The sequence below is a fragment of the Ictidomys tridecemlineatus genome, chromosome 9 (genome assembly GCF_052094955.1).
Source record: "Ictidomys tridecemlineatus isolate mIctTri1 chromosome 9, mIctTri1.hap1, whole genome shotgun sequence".
Lineage (NCBI taxonomy): Eukaryota > Metazoa > Chordata > Mammalia > Rodentia > Sciuridae > Ictidomys > Ictidomys tridecemlineatus.
Window position 1 is genome coordinate 128,039,323 of NC_135485.1, and position 18,657 is coordinate 128,057,979.

An 18,657-nucleotide genomic window follows, 5' to 3' on the forward strand; every position below is an offset into this window, starting at 1 on the left:
TTTGTTCAAAACCGTGTTTTGAACATAAAGCAGTCATGTTACAGAAAACTCATAACCATAGCAGCTTATGAAACAATTGGTTGTATTCATATTGAGATGTGCTAAAATTGGTGATGTTGAGTGGAATTTAGGATTTAAGATAGACAAGTAAGAGAGGTGGGTGAACCAGAGATGGCAATTTTTCCACCTTAGTGGGAAATCGGGCGACCAAGGACAGAGAAGTCCAAGGAGGAACGTTCTGCACAATACTCACAGACTAATAGCTATGGCCATTTCTTAGTTCCTATAAAATTTATAATAAATTAAATTGGTGGGAAAAGGCTCAATTTGTTTAATGGCAAGTGAAAAACAACATAAAAAGGAGAAATTAGGTCAGGTTTCTAAGATGGATTCAAAGAAATCATTCAGCTGCTGGGAGACTGTGGTAAAAGATTCATGCTTGTGTATTGGGGTGGCAGCTGCTCATTTCAGAAGTGATTGGTAGTTCTTCCTTGTTTGAAAGCCCCTATAACTTTATGTTGAGGGATATTTCTTTGTGATGGATTATTCCTCCTTTCCTACCGATATTCTCTCATTTAGAAAAGAACTCCAAGGGCTGGGCACAGTGGCATCCGCCTATAATCCCAGCAGCTTGGGAAGCTGTGGTAGGAGGATTGCAAGTTTGAAGCCAGCCTCAGCGACTTAGTGAGGCCCTGTATTAAAACAGAAAATAAAAGGGATCAGGGATGTAGCTCGGTGAAAAAGACCTCCGTATTCAATCCCTAATACAAAACAACAACAACCACAAAAAAAAAAAAAAAAAAAAGAATGCTCTGAGGGGAGATGTAATGGGTTTCCACTTCTGTTCATTCTTGGATTCCGTTTCTTAGCACTAATTTTATTTTATTTACTTTATTCTTTCCAAAAATAAAGTACATGCTGTATTTTATTTTGATAGTAGGTTTGTTGAAATATCATTTTTATTCACTAAATTGCCACAAATTAACATATTTTCGTGTTTTGACACATACCCCTACAAAACCATCACCACAATTAACATGGTAGACATAATTGTTACTTTTCTGTCTTAATTTCATTTTGGGCTGCTGTAACAGAATACCTGAAATACCTGAATACCTGAAACTGGATAGTTTATGAAGATTAGATTCTGGATTTGGGAAAGTCCAAGGCCAAGGGGCCTGCATTTGGTGAGGGCCTTCTTGCCCCATCATCCCATATTGGAGGTGGAAGGGCAAAAGAGAACATGATGGAGGGAGAGAGGGACTCATAGCCTCAAGTCCTTTTATAATTGGTCTTATCTGTTCTTGAGGGTGGAGTCTTCATGACTTAAAATACCTCCCATTAGGCCCTCCTCCCAACACTGTTGCATTAGAAATTAAGTTTCTAACACATGATTTTTTTGGGGACATGTTCATTTATTGTTTTTGTTTTTTGAGATGAGGTCTCACTGTATTGTCCAGGCTGGCCCTGAACTCTTGGGCTCAGTGGATCCTTCTGCCTTATCTTCCCAAGTAAGTGGGACTGCAGGTGTGGGCCACCACACCTGCCTGGGGAACATACTCAAACCATCACACCCTCAAAGTTTCCTGTGTCCCTTTGAAATTCCTTCCTCCTGCCGTTCTCAGCACCACTCCTGCCTAGGCAACCCCTGATCTGTTTTCTGTCACTATAGCTTATTTTACAGTTTCTTGTTCTATATAGTGGAATCATACAGAATGTACTTTTCTTTTTTCCATTTACTCAGCATAATTATTTTGAGATAATCTACATTGTGTCTATCAGTAGTTTAGACCTTTTTATTGCTAAGTAGTAGTATTTTGTATGTATGTACCACAAATTGTTCATCCATTCACCTGCAGATGGACATCTGGGCAGTTGCTAGTTTTCAACTATGAATATTCAATATTTAAATGACATATACTTGCATTTTTCATGGGAATACCTAGGAGTGGAATGGTTGGATCATGTTTTGACTAAGGAAGAATTATCTGTATGTAGTTTTTATCTTCTATAAACAGCTTCCATCCATAATATATAAATACTCTTCTTTTAACGCAGACATATGTTTAACTTTTTAAGAAATTACCAAACTAATTTTCATAGTGCTTATGCCCTTTTATAATTCAACCATTAGTGAATGAGAGTCCCAGTGTTCCATATCCTAGTTAGCACTTGATATTGTCAGTCTTTGATTTTTGCTATTCTAACATGTGTATGGTGTTATCTCATTGTGGTTTTGATGTTATTTGCATTTCCTAGTGACTAATAATATTAAGCATCTTTTAATGTATTCATTTGCTGTCTATCCATATGTCTTCTTTGGAAAAATGCCTATTAAATTTTTGGCTGATTTTCTTAAATTGAGTGGTTTATTTGTGTACTGATGAACATTGATAAAGTCCTGATCACATATATGCACTGTGAATATTTTCTTCCAGTCCGTGGCTTGCCTTTTCATATTCTCACCCTTGTTTTTTCAAGTGCAGAGTCGTGGTGAAGGCAGTGAAAGGTGATAGGATTCCGGATGTATTCTAAAGTCATAAGATATGCTGATAAATTGGATGTAGGGTGTGAGACAAAGACACAGATCAAGAATGACTCCAAAGTTTTTGGCTGAACAGCTAAGAATTTGGGGTTGTTGATACAACAAAGAATATGGGGAACATATTCAAACCATACAGTGAAAGCAGATTTGGGGACTATTAGCTTAGAGAGGATAGGCTATACTGAGGTCCCTAAGAATGCAAAAATCTTGGTGGCTAGATGTATACGTTTGTTTCTTTCTCATGGCACATACCACTTGTGGGTCAGTAGTTTGCCATCCCTAAGGGAGGCTGGTTAGAGGCACCATCAAGATGGTACACCATCTAGATGGAACAGGGAGCATTTTCAGTTGCCATAACAGAGGGGAAGACAAAGAGGAAGAAGCAGAGAAAGAGATATTAGGGAATCATGAACAGACTTTTCATTGCCCAGGCTGGTAGCCATACATAGAACTTCAATTTGCATTAGATTGGCCAGCAGAAGTCACATGTCCTTACCATTCTTATGTCCTGGAGAGAACTAGATCTTGGTGAGCACTTTTAACGTCAGCCATACTGATTAAGAGTTTATTTTTATGATGTGTTAGATGTTAGTTCAGGGAGTGGTCTAAACTAGAAGTGTAAATTAAGGAATCATCAGTGAATAAATGGTATTTAGAGCTAAAAATGGCTGAGATTAGACAGCATAGGTAGAAAAGAGAAGAAGCCAGGCATAGTGGCACATGCCTGTAATCCCAGCAACTTTGGAGGTTGAGGCAAGAGGATCACAAGTTTGAGGCCAGCCTCAGCAACTTGGTGAGACCCTGTAAAGCTCATTGAACTCCTCTGGGTTCAATTTCCAGTACCACCCCCTACCTTCTTTAAAAAAGAAAGAGAAAAAGGAAAAAGAAAAGAGAAAAGAAAAGAGGTTCAAGGACTGAGCCCTGGGTCCCTCCATCAGGGTCAAGGTAATGAGGAATCATTAGCAAGGCAACAGAGGAAGCATAATTAGTGAAATAGTGGTCAAAACAGGAAAGCAAATCAGGGAATTCTGGTGTCTTGGAAGCCATGTGAAGAAAGTGTGAAGGAATAGAGTGTAATCAGCTGTGTAAAAATTATGCTGACGTATTGTGTGTGTTAAGATGAATTCTGAAAATTAACCCTAGCATTATGTTACATGGAGGTTATTGGAAAACTTGGCCAGAATTGTTTTGATGAAGCACTGGGGCAAAAGCTTGTTTAAAGTGAGCTTCAGGATAAATGGGAAGAGAAGAATTGGAGCCTGTTTTGAGATCATTTGTGATGAAAAGGAAGAGGGAATGGGGCAGTAGTTAAAGGGCAAGGTGGGGATTGAGATTTTCTATGTGCAGTAATTGAAGCATGTTCCTATCATTATAAGCATGTTGCAGTAAGGAGAGAATTGATATGAGGGAGAGAGAGAGAGAGCAAGCAATGGAGTGATACATTAGATTAAATGAGAGAATGATATGAGTTTCAGGAGGGGTTTAGACTGTTTATTCATAATAATAGGAGTGAAGGCAGAGTGTGTAGATACAGATGCACTTGGGAGTTTCCTTTTGATGACTTTTCTAAGTGGAGTAGGAAACAAGGCAGCAGCCAACTGTGCTGATGAAGTAGATGGTACTGAAGTTTGAGAAGAGAGGAGAAAGTATGCAGTTGACATCTAGTTAGAGAGAGAGATTATCTTGAGAGTGGTAGATTAGTAGGCACCACTGAGGCCCCAGCTGAGAGCCACAGATATTCACCTAAAGTGAAGTCAGCCATCCATCATGGTTGAATATTTTTTCTTGACCACATTTAGCTTCGTGGGGTAAGAAGTGAATTGGCGGATGGTTGGACTTAGCCAGGGTTTCTTATGCCAGGTATTTTCTGTTGCCACATATTATTGAAATAAAGGAGTTACAGAAGTTTTGGTCTAGTGCCTAGTATGTTTTTTTTTTTTTCTGTTATCCTGAAAGAATTTGAGGAAGGAGTCTCCTTTGGTATATCTAAGACCTGGTTAATTAACTTGAAGGTGTCATTTGCTACATTCTTTTAAATGTGAGTATCTAACTTAAATACCTTTTTGTTTTCAAATGACTTTGGCAGAACTTCAAAGTTCATCTATTTTCTTGACATTGATATATAGCATTGAATTCTTTTAAAGTGTATTTATATGTCCATTCCACAAAAGATATTTAAATTATTTACATTGTGTTGCATATTAATAATGTGGAATTTACAAATATTTCCTTAGTTTTCTAAAAGTTGCAGTCTACTTTTTAAAGTGCTTATATTGTATAGCTTATTGATATTCAAACATTTTGGAGGCTGAAGGAATAAGATACAATTTTTCATAAATTTTCTAAAAAGAACTTCAAAAATGAAACTGAGAGTCCAATGAGGTCCAGTGGAACACACTTATCTCAGCAGCTAAGGAGGCTGAGATAGGAAGACTGCAAATTCAAGGTCAGACTCAACAATTTAGAGACCCTGTGTCAAAAAACAAAAAAGGGTTAGCAGCTCTTGAGGCCAGAAGTCACTGGTAGAGTGCTGCTGGGTTCAATCTACATAACCACAAAATAAAACAAGCAAATAAATAAATAAATAAATAAATTTACATGTCACATCTGATGTGAAAGGAATAGACCATTTCATATTTACATTAGATTATGGGAGAAAATGATCTGTAAGTAGATGATTTTATATTTAATGTTTTTTCTAAAATAATGTTAGCAAGTAACTGAATATAGACTTTTTTTTTTAAAGGAAATGTAAGAGATTTATCTTTTCTATAATAGGTTGGGAAAAATAAAATCTGAGAATGTGAAGTGAATTTGCTGGTGCAGGTAAATGAAAAGGTTCAATAGCTATGTCCAGTGTCATTTGATGAAAGCTCTCTGTGATGGTGTCCTGCTTGGCATGTAGTGTCTCTGTACTCACTTTTTTTTTTTTTAAAGAGAGAGTGAGAGAGGGGGGTGGACAGAGAGAGAGAGAGAATTTTTTAATATTTATTTTTTAGTTCTCGGCGGACACAACATCTTTGTTTGTATGTGGTGCTGAGGATCAAACCCGGGTCGCACGCATGCCAGGCAAGCGCGCTACCGCTTGAGCCACATCCCTAGCCCCTCTGTACTCACTTTTAATTGGACTAAGTTCCTGGTTGCCCCTTACTCAAAAGCCTATATTTGGAAGATGAGTTGGTAAGAAGAAATATGGGTTATTCACAGACCAGCATCGTAAGAACATGGAGGGGCTGACAGGGGGTTCTTTTTTATTTTTTTGCAATACTAGACATTGAACCCAGGGCCTCTCATATTTTAGGCAAGTACACTACCACAGAGCTACCCTTTTTTCAACTTTGAGATGGTCTCACTAAGTTGCCTAGGTTGGCTTCAGACTTGCAATCCTTCTGCTTCAGCCTCCTGAGTAGCTGGGATGAGAGATGTGTACTACCAAATCCTGTTGGAAAGCACTTTCATAGGGAGGGGAAAGACGTGTAGAGAGACAGTGGGCAAGAAGCCTACGTGCTGAGTGGCATGCTTGTGCTGAGCAGTCTTCATAATCAGGGTCATGGATCTCTTTTTTTTTGTTATTGTCATCTGGCTGGAGCTTTGCAATAATCAACCTTTACCTTCTGGGGCTTGATGCTGTATTTCTTTAGACAGATTACTTTTCTGCAAGTTAAATATCATAGTACTTTGCATGCTTCCTGTTATACTTGGGAATAAAGACTAAGGAGGGGTCTTACAAAGGTCACCAGATATTCTAGATTCTGTAATTTTAAGGAAGATTATATAGCAGTTAGCATTTTAACCATTTAGGTGGGGTTTCCTTTTAGAACTTAGAAAGACTGGCAAAAGGAAGGGAACTGAATCCTTACAAAAGGATCAGGGAGGGAAAACAACCTATGGAAGAGGAGAGGGTCAGTGACTTGCCAATGACACCTCCAAAAGAAGTGGCCCTGTTACAGTATTGCCTTCAACATGGTAGTGAAATTACTGGGGCACATTTCCATGTGTCACTGTCCTTTCAAGCTGATTAGTTTTGGCAGTGGTTATGACATGTAAGAAAACTATCTCCTTAAGGATTAACTTCTTTATATTTAGTTCATGATCTTGTGTATTTATGTCTACATCTTTATATATATTATATGCTTGTTTAGTATATGCTTTCATGTATTAAAGAAAATGTATATGTAGTATATTTGTTTTCAATGATTTAGGGATATGTATATATTATCATTTGAAATGACACTTTCATATGTATATTGCAAAATTGTTACATAACTTAGAGGACATTTTTTTTTCTGTAAAATAATATACCTTTAGATGTTTTTCAGTAAAATTATTGGTTATCAAAATATTTCAATATGGGTTGAAAGAGTTATTTCATCCCTTTAAAATCACAGCTTAAAATTTGGTGAAGAGTATTTTCAATACTTTTTGTCAAAATTAAAAAGTGATTTATGTTTTTATAACCCAAGTTATTTTTGTTTCAGCAAAACAACTAGAGTTTCTAATAGTTTTTAGCAGTGGAGGGAATTCAGTGCATGACAATGTTTATCCACTCAGATGCCAGTATATCTTTTAGGTATTTAAATGAGACTACATTTTGTGGCATTTAAAATTTAAGCTATCTTTATTTAAATACTAGAAATACATTTAGGTTCTTTTTTGAAGTTATATATTCATTCCAGTATTTTAAATGCATTTTTTTCAAAATTGTAGAATTTGAGTGTGCTGTTGACACAGTCCAACTGGTGGTGGTGGTGGTTTATGTATATATGGGCACACACATGCACATGCATACTCACATAGTTGTATTTTTTTTTTTAATAATGGAAAAAGCAATAGGTGAGGGCCAACTTAATTGCCAAATATAAGAAGATAGATCAAAACATTCTAAGTTTTATTCTAACATGGGAGACATAGGATGAAAACTTTTTCGTTGTATAAAATCAGATACATGTATTTAATTTAGATTTCTGTTCCAAATATAAAGGTCTGTGGTAAAAAATTTGATTTTCCCCAAAAAACTTTGCAAAGGTTTTAAACCTATGAGACTCGCTAGTTGAATAATTGTATTTAAATCACAGTTATTTCTGCCTTGTAGTAACTGCCATAGGGATTCCTTTTATAAAATTAATTTCTTTTTTAAGAAACTGGAAAATTATTTCCCTGTGTTTAGAGATAGAGTCCCCCTCCCCCCCTATGGTTACGGAGATATTTCATCTCTCTCATTCCTGCTGGTGTTTAGTGAAAGAGAAAGAAAGTATGGTTTGGGAGATGCCCTGACTACTTTTACCACAATATTTCTTCTTTTTCAAGCTAAGAAAGGGAAGGTTTCAGCTAAAAGCCATTTCCTAAAACTCTGAAGTGAATATGAGGTCTTAACTCCCAAATAAAGTTGCAAAACTATGTAACTTTGTAATATTTTGAGTCTAGCATCAAAGCAAATATGAAAAAATATAATTAATGATTTCTGCCTTTCAAATCTTTGAATCAAAAAAGAAGAAGAAAAGCATTAGGAATCCTAATGGATAAAAGTTGGCAAGTTAGGAAGGAGTTTCTAGTCCTACCTGGGAATACTATCTAGGCTGCACCCTGTTATCTGTGTTTAAGGCTAAGTGGTAATTAGAGCTATGACAATAGACACCTTCAGCACTAAAAGCACTGTGCTGATTCTAGGCATGACATTTAAGCTTGCTTATTTTGTTTCTTTGTTTCTCAAAATGAACTTCAGGGATCACTTGCTTGAGCATTATCTAAATGACTAGAAGGATAATCTTAAATTATTCTTATCCTCCCTATACCTATTGAATTAGAATGTGTGGTGGATGGGGCTCAGGATTCTCTTTTTAAAAACTGTGAAGTCCATGATGTCTACAAAAGGCATATAAAACATGTATACACTTTAAAAACATAATACACACTTCTGTGTGTGGCATCAACATTAGAAATAGAATGTGATATTTAACCAGTAGTTAAGCATCCGCTTTACTGAAGACACTATCTTTTACCATAGGGAATAAGAGGTAAGATGTTGTATGGGAGAAAAAATAACCTTTTCCCCATCCATTACAAGGTACATGGCTGTCATCCCTGTAATAAAACACATATTAACAAGAGAAAAGTATAACAAATCTGTTCAACCAAAGTTTTAACGTGACTTGGGAGGCTTCAAAAAGAAAGAGGTATGGATACAGAAACATAGGAAAGGTTAGAGAGAACTTCTTGGTTTCAAGACCCTCCTGTCTCCATCAGCTCCATAGTGCTTGGGTGTCATTTGCTGGGGTTTGAGCACCAGCTGAGCACCAGCAATCTGTGCTTGCCTTTGAAAAGCTTATATTGAGTGTGACATTGTACTATTCAAAACCTCTATATAAATAGGGAAAACAGTGAAATTGTTCGAGATTGACCTTTATTGTTAAATTATTGTGTTCCTATTTTAGTATAGAAAAAAATAAAATACACTCAAGCTCTCTGTGGGTTGGGTCCCACCCAGTTTAGGAATTTGGGCTGTGTTTACTACTTGGAGGCATTAGGTTGTTATTTTGCCTAATACAGGATTAATACCCCCTTGCTTCTTTTAACATAAATGTAATTAGGCTGCTATTTTAATTCTATTTTATTTATCAGGTTGAAGGATTTCAGAACCCTTTGATAAGCATGTTGAATTCCAATACATATTAAAGAAACTTTTTGATTTTGGGTATAGAAGAAAGGTAATAAGTAAAAGTGTGTGTGTGTGTGTGTGTGTGTGTGTGTGTGTGTGTGTGTGTGTGTTTAGTTTCACCATTGGGATTGGTGCCCTAATCTCTTCAAAGAAAATTTAAGAATGTCTCCTGAGCAAAGAAATTTATAACATGTGATGAACTCTTTAAGTTATGGACGAAGGTCATGCAATCTGAGTGTATTTTAAAAAAGATCTTCTATCTGCTTGGAAAGCAAATGAAGCACTCATTACTAACTTTAAAAGTATAGCTATGAGATTTTTGCTAAAGGTGAAAGATCAAGATCATCACAGTCCAATTGGAGACCAAAAGTTCAATTTCTGGCTTATCAGTGAGGCATGAAACATTTCAGGGTTATTTTGCATTATCAGTGGGGAGTTGGTCTTGCTAATCTAATGCATGAAGATAAGATTCATTGAAACATTTATAAAGGCAGTTAGAGTAGATCTGATCAGCAGAGGGAGAGAGGACTTGGAGTGAGAAGGAAACTTGATCTGTCAGTCACCCTCTCTTCGCAATCATTTAGCCTTTTTGTTCCTTGTCTTCTCTTCTGTTAAATGGGGTTACTGCTTTCGCTTGCAGTGGAAGGTTAATGGCCTCCTGGAGGAATCTTATATCTGAAAAAGGCTGTCAGTGCTGATCCATCTTGGAAACTGGAAGATGTGTGTTTTTCAGTTTCCAGCCTTTCGTGGTCTTTGGGAAATAGTAATCATTTTCCTACTTTGAAAGAAGAAAGAACAGGTATAGCAGTAGTAGCAGCAGGAAATTCTGTGCTCTACCCTTCTTTCATGCCTGCTTTTGACTTAAGACTCATTTTTTGGGTTGGATTTGAGTTCTTAGCATTAGAAAGACTTGACTGTTTTAAGCTGCTGTAAAACTAGTTGAAAGGTATCTACATTTTCCAAGGTTTTTGTGCATAACTTAGAACTTTTTCATTTAACCCTGCTGCCTTTCCATTTGTCTTTCACTTATATCATGCTAACAAAAGGGTCTAGTGGTTAGCAGTAGTTTCTAGGCCCCGAGCCCCAGTGGTCAGTTCTCAGTTCTCATCTTCCATGATTTAACTGCAGTTCTTGATCCCTAGCTTCCAACTTCCTTCTGCTTCCCTAGCACTGTTCTCTCCTAATTTCCTTCACACATCTCTTTTCACTTCTTTTTCTCTTTTCTTCTTGTCTTCTTCCCCATCCAAGGGGAATATATGCCTGAGATCTGATCTTGAAATACTTTGTTTAGCCCTGCCAGATTTCTGTTTCTGAGTCCTTCTTCTCTCTATAATAAAGCCATGTGACCCTTCAGACCCAACCAGGATTCAGATATTAGGACCATTGCCATCTTGAGCAGTATTTGAACAACTCCAGCTTAGCATGCTGTGGCTCGATCTCACCACCTTGGCTGCTATCCACCTGACCTTGATCATTGGATACCCTTGTCTTGGCATCAAAACGTGTTTGATTCTTGCTTTTACCATATTCCTTAGTTGCCTCAGTAAGCCCTGGACCTCTCTGACCCTTGGTTTTCTCATCCAAGGATATTTCATAGGATTGCTTGCAAGGATTTCATGCCTGTATATGGCAAAGTATTTGCAAATGACAGGGGAACTTATCAAGGAAAAATCTGTATTATCATCCAAGTGTAGGCAGGTCATTGATGAAATCACATTACTTGATGGCTTTTTCAGAACTTTGATTTTCTAAGTTCATTCATTTACTCACTTCATTTATTCATTTGTAGGTAGTATATTTATAGAATCTTCAGTTTAATAAGTCATTTAAAAGAGATGAATGGTAAATTGCAGGATAAGATGCATGATATTTAAATAAATTTGCAAGATGGGGCATGGTTGATTTTTATTAACATCCATTTTGTATGATTAGTTGTATTCGGTACTTTTATTATCATATTTCCTTTCATAACCTGGAATACTCACATCAGATATCTAAGATAAGCCTTTCTGGGAATGAAAGAGCATGGGAAGCCAAATTAGGAATTAAAAGATGGCTTTTAGAATTTAGAACCAGATGAAGGGGATTGAATAGACTTACAGAATGTTTCCCCTAAACTCTACAGCCCGGAGGACCATCCTAGCTCCATTCCAGCAGACAAACAGTACAAAAATAACCACGTACCTTTTAAAACAATTCTGCAGAAACATTGAAAATTTGTTACTAACCTAGTTCTCCTTTTTAAATTTCAGAGTTTCTGTAATATGCTATGACTAACAAAACATCTTTTGATAGTTTGGTTTACTTTGGTTAGTTACATTTTTAATATTCCATTTCCTTTTCAAGGAGACACCCTAGTCTATCAGTGATTTTGAGGAAACATTATCTAAATCACAGCACACTTGTCTTTCCTCTCTGCTAGTCTTATCTGACTCGTGTTTATATTTTTTTTCTTGTTATAAAGAATTTTGTTATTTTTTCTTTATTTTCAAATTCTAGGCACATACCTTTTTTAGGTTCTGTGGCATATCTGTGCACTGATTACCTGTCACTTGTACTTGTATTTGTGTATATTTATGGAGTTATTACTATTGAAAATAGCCTTAATCTCAACAATTTATTGAACTGTAGAATTATGGAAATGTCACTAAATTAAGCTTCAAAAAGTAGCTTTTTCTCTTGGCCCCATCAATAACTCACTCTGCTGTCATGGATGTTATCTTTTTTAACTTTTAAATCAATTCTGTACAGGTAGAATTTTTTTTATTTCTTTATTTCTTTACTTTTTGGTACTGGGATTGAACCCAGGGGTGCGTAATCACGGAGCCACATCCCCAGCCCTTTTTTATATTTTATTTTGAGAGAACATTTTGCTGAGTTGCTTAGGGCCTCACTAAGTTATTGAAGCTGGCTTTGAACTCTGATCCTCTTGCCTCAGCTGCCTGGGAGTCCCTGGGATTACATGCATGTGCCATCATGCCTGGCTGGCAGGATTGTTTTAGATGAAATTATTTTGGGAAAAAAACATGTAAGAACGTATACAGATGAGAGAAGGTACTTTGTCACTTGAAGCTGATTGCTTCTTGGTGAAGTATGATCTCCTTTATTGCCTTAATTGTAGATCTTTATGCTTCCTCGAATTATTTTCCTCATGAGATTACATGCTTCCTAGAGGTGTTACCTGCTACATGTTGTCTTTGGCTTGTAGGAAGGTTTTGGCTTCTGTTGGACTATTTTTAAGGGCATGGAAGTTGTGGAGATAGGCTAGCAGAATCAGTCAGGCTTGATCTTTGCTGCTTTGCCTCAAACTTTGGAAATAACCCTTTTAAACTTTATTTGTTTCATGAAAGCATCAGCCTTTGTCTTCTAAGTATCTGATGAGAACATTCTGCAGTGAGGATGCAATAATATTTTCAAGTGCATTATTCATGGCCAAGAACACTTGGCTCTAATCTATGGTCTTTGTGTATTGATTGGGCTGAGGTGTGTTTTAATCAAGTGCTGAGATATTGAACTTGCAGAACTCTCTAAATGAGTGAGTTTTATTTTTATTTTTAAATAATATCCTATAGGTAGAAGCTAAAAAGCTTCTTAGAATGTAGCTACTGTGGATGTCATTCTGGCCCTAATCTGCCTTCCTGTTTCTCCTCTTCCTATTCTTCCCTCTGCCTTTCTCTTTCTTTCCTTTTTTTCTTTTCCTTTCCTGAGGTGGGGGAGAAGCCAGTCCATATTCACTCAGTTTATTTCGTGAACCACAGCTTGGAAAACACTACTCTCAACTGCCCTGGAAACCTGCCATCCACCTTGCCTCTTGAGTCAGCTCTTTTTGCTCCTTTGCACAAACTTTTTGGCTTTGTTCTGTGCATAGGACATGGGTGGCCTTCTAGGACTTGCAGATGGTTTCTTTGGTGTTGGGCTGCTCACCATTGTGAGGACTTTGTTTTCTTGATGATTTCTTCCACCATTTGTTGTCACCTTACTTGACATGGCTGTTCCTATAACAGCAACCTCTTCATCATCCCATATCTTAGTTGAGGCCCCACCCACAAGTCAAGGCCCAGCTTAAATACTAGTTCTCTCTCAAAATCTCTTTTCCTTCCACAATGGAGTTCTTTCTTTGTGCTTTTGTTGTAACACTCACCCTTAACCAGATCTTTTTTGCATGTATTCAGCCCTTTAGCCAATATTTAAAAAAAAATGTTCTGTGCATGGACTGCTTTTCTTTGTGTCCCCTTAGTGCAGGACAGGAGTATCCATAATAAAATGGCCAAGGAGACTTTGGGGAAGCCAGAGCATGATCTAGTTCCCTCCTGTTCACATCACAGTCCTAGAATTATTTAGAACAATGAAGTCACTTACTTGAAGTAATTCCAAAACGTGTGTTTTCCATCTCCCTTTCAAGGATCTTTTCATGTATTTACTGTGCCAGAATAAGAATGGGATAGAATTGAACAAAGTCTTAGATTAGACATATTTTCTCATTTATGCAAGTTCATTTTAGAGAGCTTATCGCGTTCTTTATTTAAGTTTATGCTCAGAAGGATTTCTCATTTAATGATCCTTCTGATATGGACCTTGAGACAATGTCATTACAACATCCAGTCTAATTACAGTTACATGAAGTTCACACTGGTTTGAGACTGGTATACTTTTTCAAATAAGCAGATCAGGATAATCTAATTCTGAAAAACAGCCCGAGAAACTAATGATGTAAAAGAAAGCCCATTTATATTTTTATATGAACCAATCATTGTTTAAGTCCATTACAAGTTTGGGCTGGGGATATGGCTCAAGTGGTAGCGCCCTCGCCTGGCATGCGTGCGGCCCAGGTTCGATCCTCAGCACCACATACAAACAAAGATGTTGTGTCCGCCGAAAACTAAAAAAAAAAAAAATTAAAAAATTCTCTCTCTCTCTCTCTCTCTCTCTCTCTCTCTCTCTCTCTCTCTCAAAAAAAAACCAAGTTAGTTAGCCTATTAAAAATGCTTTTTTGACTTGTGTGGCCTTCCTTATCAACAACAACAGGGGAGCTGGGCTTGGTGACACATGCCTGTAATCCTAGTAACGTGGTGGTGTGGGATGGTGGTTAAGGGCCGAGGCTGGAGGATCTCAAGTTCAAAGCCAACCTCAGCAACTAAGCTAGGCCCTAAGCAGTTTAATCAGATCCTGCTTCAAAATAAAAAATGGAGTGGGGATGTATGAGGATGTGGCTCAGTGGTAATGCGCCTCCTGGGCAGGTGGGTGGGGGACTGATGTGCCTTAGCTGTCATTTGTGTTTACAATAAGTCCTTGTCAAAATAACCTGATGTTAATACTCATTTGTGTTCCTCCAAAGTTTGATATTTTCAGTTTCCCAATTATTAAATTACCAACTGTCTGCCGTGTGTTTCACATTTGTTGTTAAAGGTAGTAAAGGTAGTACATAGTCATATTTTGACATGAAAAATGAGAACTGGTGTAATCATTAAAAAAGAAATCTGCTATGCTCAAGTTGTCTAGCGAGACATTCTATTGGTTTGATTTTTTTCTTTTTGATAAAATGCGGAATTTTTGTTAGAGGAATTATGTGGCTCTCTTTAAAAAAATTTTATTTTCCAATTATATTTGAAAACATATCAAAGGGTAAAGTAAAAAAGAAACTGTTGGTGTATGGTTGATGAAGTTTTACAATTTCAAGCCCAATTCATTATAAATTGATTATCAGTAGAGAAATAGGAAAGAAGTTAATTGAGCTAGAAGCTTATTTGCTAAATAAAGGAAACTTGTATAGGCTGGGAGAAGCCTAACCTCAGCTTTCATAAGCCCCGTAGGGATGGGAGATAATGCTAGCATTTTCCTGCCCCTTCCCAATTTCCAATCTAGAAGGAAAAAAGGAGGACTGTGGGATGATGGAATAACTCAGGACTGCCATCATGCATAGTACAAGGGGACACTTTTAACTTTTCAGAGCAATCCCCTGCCCCTGTTTAGGGGGCTGCTACTCTGCACATGAGAGATGACTGTAATCAGAGTAAGCTGTCCCCATCACAGTAGTGGGACCAGCTGGTGTTTGCTCTGTATCAGGTCTTGTTTCTTTAATCCTATGACTACCTTTTGAGATAGGTACTATTATTATTCCTATTTTACAGAAGAGAAAACTGATACAAAAGAGATTAGGAAACTTCTCCACTGTTATCAAGTATAAGAAAGGAAGAGATAGGATGTAAACCAGATTCTTTTGTCTTCCATGCCTATACCCCACCCCTTCCCTTTTAGTTAACAGTGGAGGTAGGACAGACATATAAATGGGATGGATTCAAACTAAAAAGTTTCTTCTCAGCAAAAGAATCAGTCTGTGAGGTGAATAGAGAGCCTACATCTTGGGAACAAATCTTTACCCCTCACACATCAGATAGAGCACTAAATTAGAGTATATAAAGAACTCAAAAGGCTAAGCACCAAAAAAACAAATGACCCAATCAATAAATGAGCCAAGGACCTGAACAGACACTTCTCAGAAGAGGATATACAATCAATCAACAAATATATGGAAAAATGTTCATCATCTCTAGCAATTAGAGAAATGCAAATCAAAACCACTCTAAGATATTATCTCAGTCCAGTCAGAATGACAGCTATTATGAAGACAAACAACAATAAGTGTTGTCGAGGATGTAGGGGAAAAAGGTACACTCATACACTTCTGGTGGGACTGATATTAGTGCAGCCAATATGGAAAGCAGTATGGAGATTTCTTGGAAAATTGGGAATGGAACCACCATTTGACCCAGCTATCCTTCTCCTTGGTCTATACCCAAAAGACTTAAAAACAGCATATTATAGGGACACAGCCATATTAATGTTTCTAGCAGCACAATTCACAATAGCTAAACTGTGGAACCAATCTAGATGCCCTTCAATAGATGAATGGATAAAAAGATTGTGGCATTTATACATAATGGAATATTACTCAGAAATAAAAAAGAATAAAATCATGGCATTTGCAGGTAAATGGATGGAGTTAGAGTAGATAATGCTAAGTGAAGTTAGTCAATCCCATAAAACCAAATGCTGAATGTTTTCTCTGATATAAGGAAGCTGATTCATAGTGGGGTAGGGAGGGGGAGCATGGGAGAAATAGACAACTCTAGATAGGGCAGAGGGGTGGGGGGAAGAGAGGGAGCATGGGGTTAGAAATGATGGTGGAATGTGATGATCATTATTATCCAAAGTGCAGGTATGAAGACACAGATTGGTGTGAATATACTTTGTATACAACCAGAGATATGAAAAAATGTGCTCTGTATGTGTAATGTGAATTGTAATACATTCTACTGTCATATATACATAAAAATTAATTTAAAAAAAGCTGGAATCTAACTATTTTGGTGGGAAAGATAAAGTTGCCCTGAGAATAGACTACAAAGCCCATGACTTGGTAGAATTGATCCTAAGAAGTTTACACTTGATCTTCTGTCTGACTGGAAGCCTCCCTTTAGGAAGCTTTCCCTGTCTCCTAGGGCCCTATGGTCCTTACCCCATCCAGGCACCTCAGTGCAGAATATTGCAAGGACTGTGCATCTCACCAAAGCTCAGTGGATGACCAGGGGCGTGTGCTCCTTATTCACAGTTGTATCCTTTGCATCTAGTGCAGTATTTGGCATGTATGGGGCATAGTAAATGCTTTTAAATAAATGAATATTTTTTCGAGAAATTTGTTTAAATTTAGCCCTGAAAGTGTCTTGATTTAAACATGTGATATCACCAGGCATGGTGACTCACTCCTGAAATCCCAGCAGCTTGGGAGGCTGAGACAGGAGAGTTCAAAGCCAGCCTCAGCAAAAGCAAGCATTAAGCAATCAGTGAGACCCTGTCTCCAAATGAAATACAAAATAGGGCTAGGGATGTGGCTCAGTGGTTGAGTGCCCCTGAGTTCAGTCCCCAGTACCCCTAAAAATGTGATATTAAAGTAATAATTCATATTCAGTTATGCTTTGTCCTGTGTTAAATTTTTATATAAAAATCAAGATACATAATTGGCTGTATTTTGGAACATTTTTGCCTTTCTCAGTCATTCGTACCTATTCTGCTTGTCTAAGCCTCAACAGCCACAATTTTGTGGTAGCAACTTCCCAAAGTGTCTGGCATCATGCCTGGAAGGAAATAAGACTTCTTTTTAACAAAATTATGGTTATTAATGCATATTAATTGTATAGAATAATGGGTTCATTTTGTCAATTTCATGCATGCATATAATGCACTTCCATCATAGCCATTCTCCTTAGGATGCTGGACTTTTAATGCCTGGAAGGAAAGAAAAGGCTTCTATAGGGTTGGTTGTGCATTTTCAAACATATTGAGTGGTGAAAGGGATATACAGCAATTTTAATACCTGAATGGAATCTTAGTCTGTTTTATGCCATTTCTAATTTTGGATGACCTTAAATCATTTACTTAAGTAACTATGTCAGAAAAATGATTCAGACATTAATAGATACTTAATAAATATATATTTTTAAACGAATCGATGAAGTAGAAGTTCTTTTTCTTCCTTTCAGTAACTGATGAGTCCCTGTGGAAATTTCAGTATACACACAATGAAAATACATTGAGAATACTTCTTTAGGTTGGGTCTTATTGTGATAAGTACATTTTTAAATCATTATGCATTTCTTTGGAAATGCTTTTGTCTTTGTTTTCTATTTTCAACTTCTCCCCAAATTGTGTGAAGTCCATAGGACTGGTATTATATTATTCTGGTTTTACAGTTAGGCAAATTAGGATTGAGAGGTGAGGTGGCTTGTCTGAAGTCCCACAACTGGGATGTTCTGACTTCTGCAGGACACTTTTATCCCATTATACATTTCTCAAGCAAAATTGGGAAAGCTTCAGAAACCAGCTCTGTAAGATCTAGATCTCGTGTTGGCTCCTCATTACAGGCGAATGACTTGACATCTGTCTGAAGGGTGGATGTCAGTGTACTATTAATTTAAAATGAATTATGAACGCCTAAAATTACAGAGGGCTAAGTTAACATTCTGGGAGTGAGGCACTAGAATACAGACCTCAAACCTCATCTGCTTTCAAAAAGCTTGGTAATGAAGTGCAGGAATTGGCAGGAACCCCAACAACAGGTGAGTGTGAATGAGCACGTGGGCTGAGTAAGAGACATAGGGCTGGGGAGGTCTCTGGAGCTTGAGTCAGGCTGTGGCTTGGACTGTGGATTCTTGGAAGTGAGAGTTTCAGGTTCTCTCCCAGGGATATTAGACCTTTTTGGAAAGGGCTTTCTGTGGTCAAGATAATGAACTCGCTGGAAGATCCAAGAAGCTGGATATAATGGAAGGGGTGTGTTACTCAGAAATCTTCCTTGGAATAGCGTTCGCTATCTGGGATGGGAGAGGAGGGCAGACTGGCTGAGGAAGTAATTGCAGTTCTGTTGACAATTGGACGGCAAAGTTGCTTCCTGATGGTGAGTTGG

The 18,657-nt window shown here is 37.4% G+C and overlaps 1 protein-coding gene across 4 annotated transcripts in view; it reads left to right on the forward strand.

The window, feature by feature from the left end:
- Nucleotides 1-18,657, forward strand: part of Slc10a7 (solute carrier family 10 member 7) — a 245,540-nt gene that overhangs the window by 23,699 nt on the left and 203,184 nt on the right. The window lies entirely within an intron of this gene.